Source organism: Pygocentrus nattereri, chromosome 11 (genome assembly GCF_015220715.1).
Source record: "Pygocentrus nattereri isolate fPygNat1 chromosome 11, fPygNat1.pri, whole genome shotgun sequence".
Lineage (NCBI taxonomy): Eukaryota > Metazoa > Chordata > Actinopteri > Characiformes > Serrasalmidae > Pygocentrus > Pygocentrus nattereri.
Genome location: NC_051221.1, coordinates 6,436,626 through 6,444,382, shown reverse-complemented (window position 1 = coordinate 6,444,382; position 7,757 = coordinate 6,436,626).

Genomic DNA, 7,757 nt, shown 5'->3' with positions numbered 1-7,757 from the left:
CAACACATTCCAAAAAAGTTGGGATGGACAATTTAATACTAGCAATGTTCAGAAAATGTCTTAAATAGGTGATGTAGTTGTGCTTATAACAGGAACTGACTTAATCCTACGTGGGCAAGGATGAGTCAAGGCTCACCACTTGCCAATAAATGTGTCAGAATTTAAGAAATGTCCAACAGCTTAACAGCAATGTTCCTCAACAAACAAGTGACTATGCCAGTGACTTTCAATCCCTCAGGTGGCACTGGATTAAAAACCAACATGCTTCAGTGGAAGCCATACATCAACAATGTTCAAACATGCTGCTGAATTTTCTGGACATGAGCTTATCTGACATGAACTGATGCACAGTGAAAATGTGTTTAGGCCAAATCAGAATGTTTGTAAACAAAAAGGATGGCTATACCTTTGGGTGGATTACTTGCATTCAGTTAGCATGGAAGCACTCTGATTTACAAAAAAAAAAAAAACAGTGGCAATAGCAGATAAATCTTTTGACGTTTCTGGCTAATGTCAAATGTACGCAAGCCTACATTTATTTCCAATTTTCCAGCTTTCAAAAGCAGGTACAGCTGCTAGAAATGTAGCTCTAACTGAAGTTTGGGGGGAGGAGCATGGCTGAAACCCCTCCTTCTTTCAGTCTAAAGCCCTATAAATTCACATCCTCACCTTCCATTCCCATGATGAAGTGTTCGCAATCCATTCCGCTCACTTCACTCAGCTCCATCTTGGATTGGCTTCATCTCGGATCAGCTCCTGCAACCCAGCTCTGCAACTCCTTTCTCATCTTGAGTTCAACTCCTTCCTGGTTCAGCTCCTATGTGTCTCAGCTTTGTGACTCCACTCAGCTCCAACTTAGATCAGCTCCAGAAATCCAGCTCTGCAAATCCCTTCTGACTCTACATGGCTCTATCTCAGCCCACTCCATCTTGGATCGGCTTCTGCCACCAAGCTCTGCAACTCCTATCTGACTCTTCATGGCTCTCTCTCTCATCCTGGCTCCATCTCAAGTTCAAGTCATTCTGGTTCAGGTCCAATGTGTCTTGGCTCTGCAATTCCTAATTCCACTTGGCTCCATCTCGGATCGGCTTCAGCACAACTCTGCTCCTGTACAATCAGCTTTGCAACTTGTTTCAACTTGTTTGCATCTCAGTCCTGCATCTTGTTTCTGGCTTCACTCAACTCCATCTCAGATCGGCTCATACATTCCTAAGTCCTGCAGCTCACCTTTGTTCCATCTCGGATCAGCTCCAGCACAACAGCTCTCCAGTAAAACTGGCTCCACTTGGCTTCATCTCTGATCAGCTCTGCAACTCCTTTCTGATTTGGCTTGGCTCCATGTCAGATCAGTCCCATCTAGGTTCAGTTCCAACACGGTCAGTTCCACAACTCATCGCTGTCTTACATCAGCTCCGTCTTGGATGAGCTTTGTTAGAAAAATCAGTATTATACTCTATGTTAATGATCAGTATTATATCAATATTGATAAACATTTACTACCACTACAGTATAATGATCTTTGTGCATCCCTATCCTAGCCATACACTTTATCTCACCCCTGGCCTACCAGTGCACTTTGTTTCACCCTTGGCCACTCAGTACAATTCTCCTTCCTTGACGTATTAAGACAAGAATACAGATGAGATGCTGCATTGTTCTTATAATATATTATGACAGGGAGAACTGAAAGTGGGGCCCTAAGCGAAGCAGGACAAATGCACTGGCTTATCATGAGATAATGGGAGGTGTCGGCTCTTCTGGCAACTGGAAGGGGGTGTAAATCTAAGGCGTGTAAATCTAACCACTAAAGGTACATAAGCAAGATGCGCCAAGTACACTTCCAGCACTTGCATCTAGACTATGTTTTGTGTGTAACTGCTCCCTTGCTGCAAGAATAAAGACTTCAAAGACATCAGTGATCTCAGGCTGATTATTTAGAATAATTTTTCTGTCAACTTGGTCCTTTGAGATGGATCCCCACATCTCCTCCGCCACCCAGGTACGGGGACCTGAACTACGCAGGGGAGCATAGGACTCCTTAGAAGAACCTCTTCTTTGAGGAGGTTTGAGCTTTCAAAAAGAGGCCAGGATCCTCTGGGTGGCAGAGAAGTGACGGGATCATACTAGAACTGCCTAGACACCGCACTTTGAAGGTAAGAAAAGCATTTTTCTTACGGTTTCATAAAAGTCCAGAATAGGCTCTCTGGTCGCCGGTTGGGTGAAGATCCAGCGTGCGAGACAAAAAGCCAGGTGAGGGAGTCTGGTCATTTATTAGGTGTTTTAAAGTCCTAGTAAATGAAGACCAGTGGTAGCGCCCTGGCATGCAAAGTCCGAAAAGCATTAAGTAATCAGGTGAAAGACCCTGAATGGTATTCGGGTGAAAGACCCCGAAAGGTATTCAGGTAAATGACCCTAAATGGTATCCAGGTGAAAGACCCTGGATGATGTGAAAGTGATCATGGTTTTTGATGTAGAATTGCAGGTCTACATGGTGTTTTGTGTTTTGTGTAAGTGTTTTAGTACCGATAAAAGTTTTAACATCATGGGTAATTGCTGCAGTATATGTTGTTGGCCGTGTTGTAAATCCCCAGATCTTAGTCCACCAATGTTACTGGGGGACGTAAAATTGATGTGCACTAAAAATGTCAACAATGCTCAGTGGTATAGAAAAACAGGAAGATCAAGTATGGATTTAAAGGGAGGCTTAGAGTGCCTGAGAGTGAAAGTCTTGTAGCTCAGATTGAAGGAAAAGCAAAAGGCAAGTTGAAAAAGTTGGTTAAAGAAGGTCATGATTCCACTAAGGAATGGCTCAAGGAAGCCAGGAAGTGCGCTGAGGGTATAAAATGGGCTAAAGACCTTAGAAAAGCTGATGTGCTAGCCCAGACTGACAAAGAGGATGAAAAAAATGTTTTCAGACAAAGACCTAGACCCCCACCTTCTTGGGGAGCACAAACCGATTCACAGACCAACGACTGACTGGAGAGAGGAACGAACAGGCCAGACTGATTCTCCCAGTCCTTATGAGTATGAGGAAGTTAGAGGGGATGAGAGTAAGAACAAGTCTGTTTGTTTAATGCATGTAGATACATTTTTGCTCATTTCAAAGTCAAAACCTGAGGTAACTTTGGACATTAAGGGTCATGTAATAACCTTTTTGTGTGATACTAGAGCTTCACACACTGTGGTACATCCTCATGATGCTCCACATGTCCCAGTTTCTGGTGATTCTATATATGTTAAATCTGCAAAAGGTAAAGTAAATGAGGCCCAACTTTCCATACCTGTCTGACTGTTTGACCCTAAAAACAGTGTGTGCCGTCATGACACCCAAATTGTACTATCTCTCGATGTTCCAGTAAATCTTCTGGGGAGAGATATGTTGGCATGCGGATCACTGTAGTTCTGGTCCAGGATAGACTGTGGGCACAGCGCTGTGCAGACCTTGCAATGGTTTTGGAAGAGATCCTGACTCCCCATTACTTGTACTTGATAAACTTTGTCAACATGCTTGTGATTGGCGTGAATAGTCCCTGGGAGTTCAACATTCCACTGAAAAGCACGCTTTTTGCATGCAACTAAATTGGGTTACACGTGCAATTCCACACGTGCACCTTGCCAGTTCTGTACAGAAAGATTCATGAGACATTTTCTCCCTCACCGAAAGTGAGGTGGCTAGGCTGAATACTGTTCCTGAAAACCTGTGGTGGAGAGGCAAGGCTGATGTCGGCTTCATTAAAGATGTTCTTCCTATTTCTATTACACCCAAGTCTTTGTGTCACAACTGGCTCCTCCCAGTCCTCTATGTGCTTTTCTTTTGTTTTGGTCTTGCCCATGTGCTTTCATTGTTTTAATTATTTCCTGACCTGCCCCCTTGTTTCTTGACTCTGCCTTTTATTGTTCTCACCTGTGTTATCCACCTGTGTATTGTTAACCCTCGTTGTTTCCTTACATTTAAGCCCTGTGTTTTCCCGTGTTAGTTTGCTGGTCTTTGTTTGGTCTTTGTATGGTGTTTGTTCTTCTGGTCTCTGTTATATTTCATAGTCGCTGTTATTGTGTTTAGTCTGTGTTTCTTTTGGTTATGTCTATCCCTCATTCTATCTGTGTTGGCTCTCTGATCCTGGACTGTCTTGACCCTGATTATGGATTTGCCCTTAATAAATCTTGCTTCTCACAGCGTGTGCGTCTGTCTCATCATTGCTCCCCAATGTTATACTTCGTTTGGACCACATCAGAGACAGTATCCATTCAAGCCTGAAGCGGAGGCTGGCATAGCTCCAATTATTGCTGATTTGTTAAAAGCAGGGGTATTAATCGAATGCCCCAACTCCCCATGTAATACACCAAACTTGCACTCTCCTGAAGATAGGGCCAACACTTAGATGGTTGCGCCACTCGGAAGCCCGTCTAGACTATGTTCTGTGTGTAACTGCTTCCTTGCTGCAAGAATAAAGACTTCAAAGACATTGGTGATCTCAGGGTAATTATTTAAAAGAATTTTTCTGTCAAGCTTTATATCGACATGTTCTTTGTTTTCTTTATTTCCTTAATTTTTCTCTCTGACTGGACTGCTATTGGTTGTTTGTGAAAATGCTGTCTGTAACCTGCTGCTCTCTGGGTCACTTTTGCCGTTCTTCGGCCCCCGCTGATTTGACTTTTCTCATGCTGTTGCCTTCACTCTCTCATCCCATTCAGCCCTCATTCCTGGGAGCTATGTCCTTCCAACATTGTCAGTCTTTTGGGGGCTTAAAACTCCAAGTAAGTGATCAAGTGATTCTCATCCAATATTAAAATTGAACAACTGTGCTGTTGCCAACTGGATTTTCCATGCCAATCCTCCTCCTGCAGTGGCCAAAGTATCATTCAGTTGCCTCGGTCATCAAGCCCGTCAACCCTCATATGGACCAGTTACTTCCAACAGCCATTCCTACTCCTTGTTAATTTCATTCAGGATATAATCTGCTTTAGTCTTATTCCAACCCATTTGCCTGTCATATTTAACACACATCTTCACAATCCGGTGTCCACCAGAAGAGGATGGGTTTCCCTGTTGAGTCCTGGTTCCTCTCAAGGTTTCTTCCTCACTGGGAGTTTTTCCTTGCCACTGTGACCCTTGGCTCGCTCATACATGATTCAGACCCAGATGTCTGTTAAGCAGCATGCCACAGTGTCACACAATCAAATTCATCTGCTCCGTTTTTCTTCTCATCTTACATCCTTGATGGCAAAACTACTTACTCTAAACACCATACAAAGGGCTTATGTTTCTAGATCTCTTTTCTGCCTAGACTAAACTTCTCTACCTAACCATACAATGCCTTATTTACCCAATGTCTAAATGGTCTGACCGACCTCATTCTGAATCCAGCTCCTCCATATTCTACTGGCAGACAGTCTTACTAAGTTCCCTACCCAAGCTAATAGAGTTGTTGTTGTTTCAGAACTAGCTCATTCAGTTCTAGACCTCAACAGCTGGAGTCTTTTGGGGATCTGGCCTTCTAGCTACAGACAGAAGCTGCCCAGAACTCCAGCCCAAGTTCCCAGAGTTCCCCCCACCTCCCTCAATCAACCTTCCCTCATACTACCACCACATGTTGAAGGCATGGTCTGAACTTGCAAAATGTAGTTATGTTATAACTAAGGTTTTGGGGGACAAGCATGACTGAAACCACTCCTTCTTCCAATCTAACACCCTGTAAATTCACATCCACTCTACCACAGACCCCGATTCTCTCTCCTAAATTTTCTTCAGCCATCTGCTACTGAAATCCATTTTCAGCATATCTGCTGCTCTGGCTAGTGAGTCCTCGATGTAGGATCTCGATTTCCCCAGCAAAGCGCAGACTCCCTGCCCGTTTCCAGCACTTCCAACGTGGCTATGGCGCTTGCAGCCTCGACAGCTTGCGCTCCTCCACTCCTGCACTCGCCCTCTGGAAGCTTCATCCAAACTACACCCTTCTCAGCTCTGGGTGGAGGTAAACAACCCTGCCCTTTGTTGCCATAGTTTGACCCTCAGTTTTTGTGGTTGCGCAGACCATGTAACAATGCCACACTCACCCTATGCAATGTTGTCATGATGCCTGTGAATATTCTACATGTAAGCCTTTCCTAAGGTGCCGGGTAAGATGTAAACATCTTTTAGGTAGGGTTCATCACAAATGAACATGAAAAGTACAATATAGCGTTGCCTCCATTAATGTAACACATACCCCATACACATTTTCTCTTGAGTATTTTTAAGTCTACTTGGAAATTATCCCTTTAAATCACGTTATGAAATTCAATTAATTAATTAACCACATCAACACAATGTTTTTTTTAAACCAGACACAATGAATTTACTTAACGTGTGGCATGAAATTTTATAACCGCAAATACAATAAATTGAACTCAGGTTTCACCACTGTTTAAGTCTCTCTTAAGTGAATTCCAGTCTTAAGCTGGTATGAAACGGTTTTTAAAGTACTTTTACTTTTCAGAGTTTAATGTTGGGGCCCATATCGTTGGTGCAAAACATGCAAAACAACTAGATCCACGAAAACAATGGAAGTTCGGCAATGCGTGTACTCACGTATTCCCAGCGTCTCCTTTACCTCAATCCTCAGTGTCGCAGCTGAAACGAAAGACTCATGATTCCAAACAAGTAACACGCAGACTTGTGGCTCCTCCACCTGAACGAATTTCAGCAGCAACCGGGTCGCATATTCCAGACACAATGAAGCCACAGTTGAATAGTAGTCCAGCTGGAACCATCCCGTGATGAGCAGTTTCTCTGTGTGGTCGCAAACTCACTGTAGCACATCCGCAAAATACTTGGTGTGGCAACGCAAGATTACGGGAAATGTAGGTTTCATATTTTCTATGCATTTTTCATAGAAAACAATAAAATAAAAAACAAAATAAGAATTTTTAAGGGTCCTACATACATGATGTCACTTCATGCCTTCATGCCGTTCCAACCTGATCCACAAGCCATCATTTCTCCTTTTACCATTTTCACTTTCCACCACTCTTGTATTTCTGTCTTTTCTCTCTAGCATAGGGCCAGACTTCCCGTCCTTTGCCATGCCTTGCATCTACTCAGCTGGTATGCAATGCCTTATTTTGTTAAGCCTCTTTCACTGTTCGTATGCCTGTTTTTTCCTGCTTCCCACATGCTTCGCTAGTTTTATTCTGCCCTGTATGTTCTTTCTGGGATCCTATTGCATTGTTCTCCCTGCCAATGTAATGTAGATAGCGCCATTTGAATTCCTCACATTCCAAGCCATGTAGTGTTATGTTATTTAATGGATCTACTGATCCAAGCCCCCCTCCTTTCTATGGAACTTTTTCATCCCTCCCCTTCTCTTTTCCACCTAATTTCTCTACCTAACCATACTATGTCTTAGATATCCGAATGCTTAATCTCATTCTGAATCAAGCTCCTCCATATTCCACTGGCATACAGTCTTAGTTAGTTCCCAACCAAGCTGCTACAGTTATAACTTCAGAACCAGCTCAGGGATCTGGCCTTCTTGCTAGAGGCAGAAGCTGCCCAGAACTTCAGACCAAGATCTCAAGAGTTCTCGCCCTCCCTCAATCGGTCTTCCCTCATACTACCACCACATGTTGAAGGCATGGTCTGAACTCACAAATAGTAGTGTAAATCATATATGGGAATAAAACTGTGAAATAGAGTGGTATGGATGTGAGGCTGGTTGTATCTGAAGAAAACAGGAGTAGCTATGGCCCAGCAGATGATACCACTCAATTATTCATGG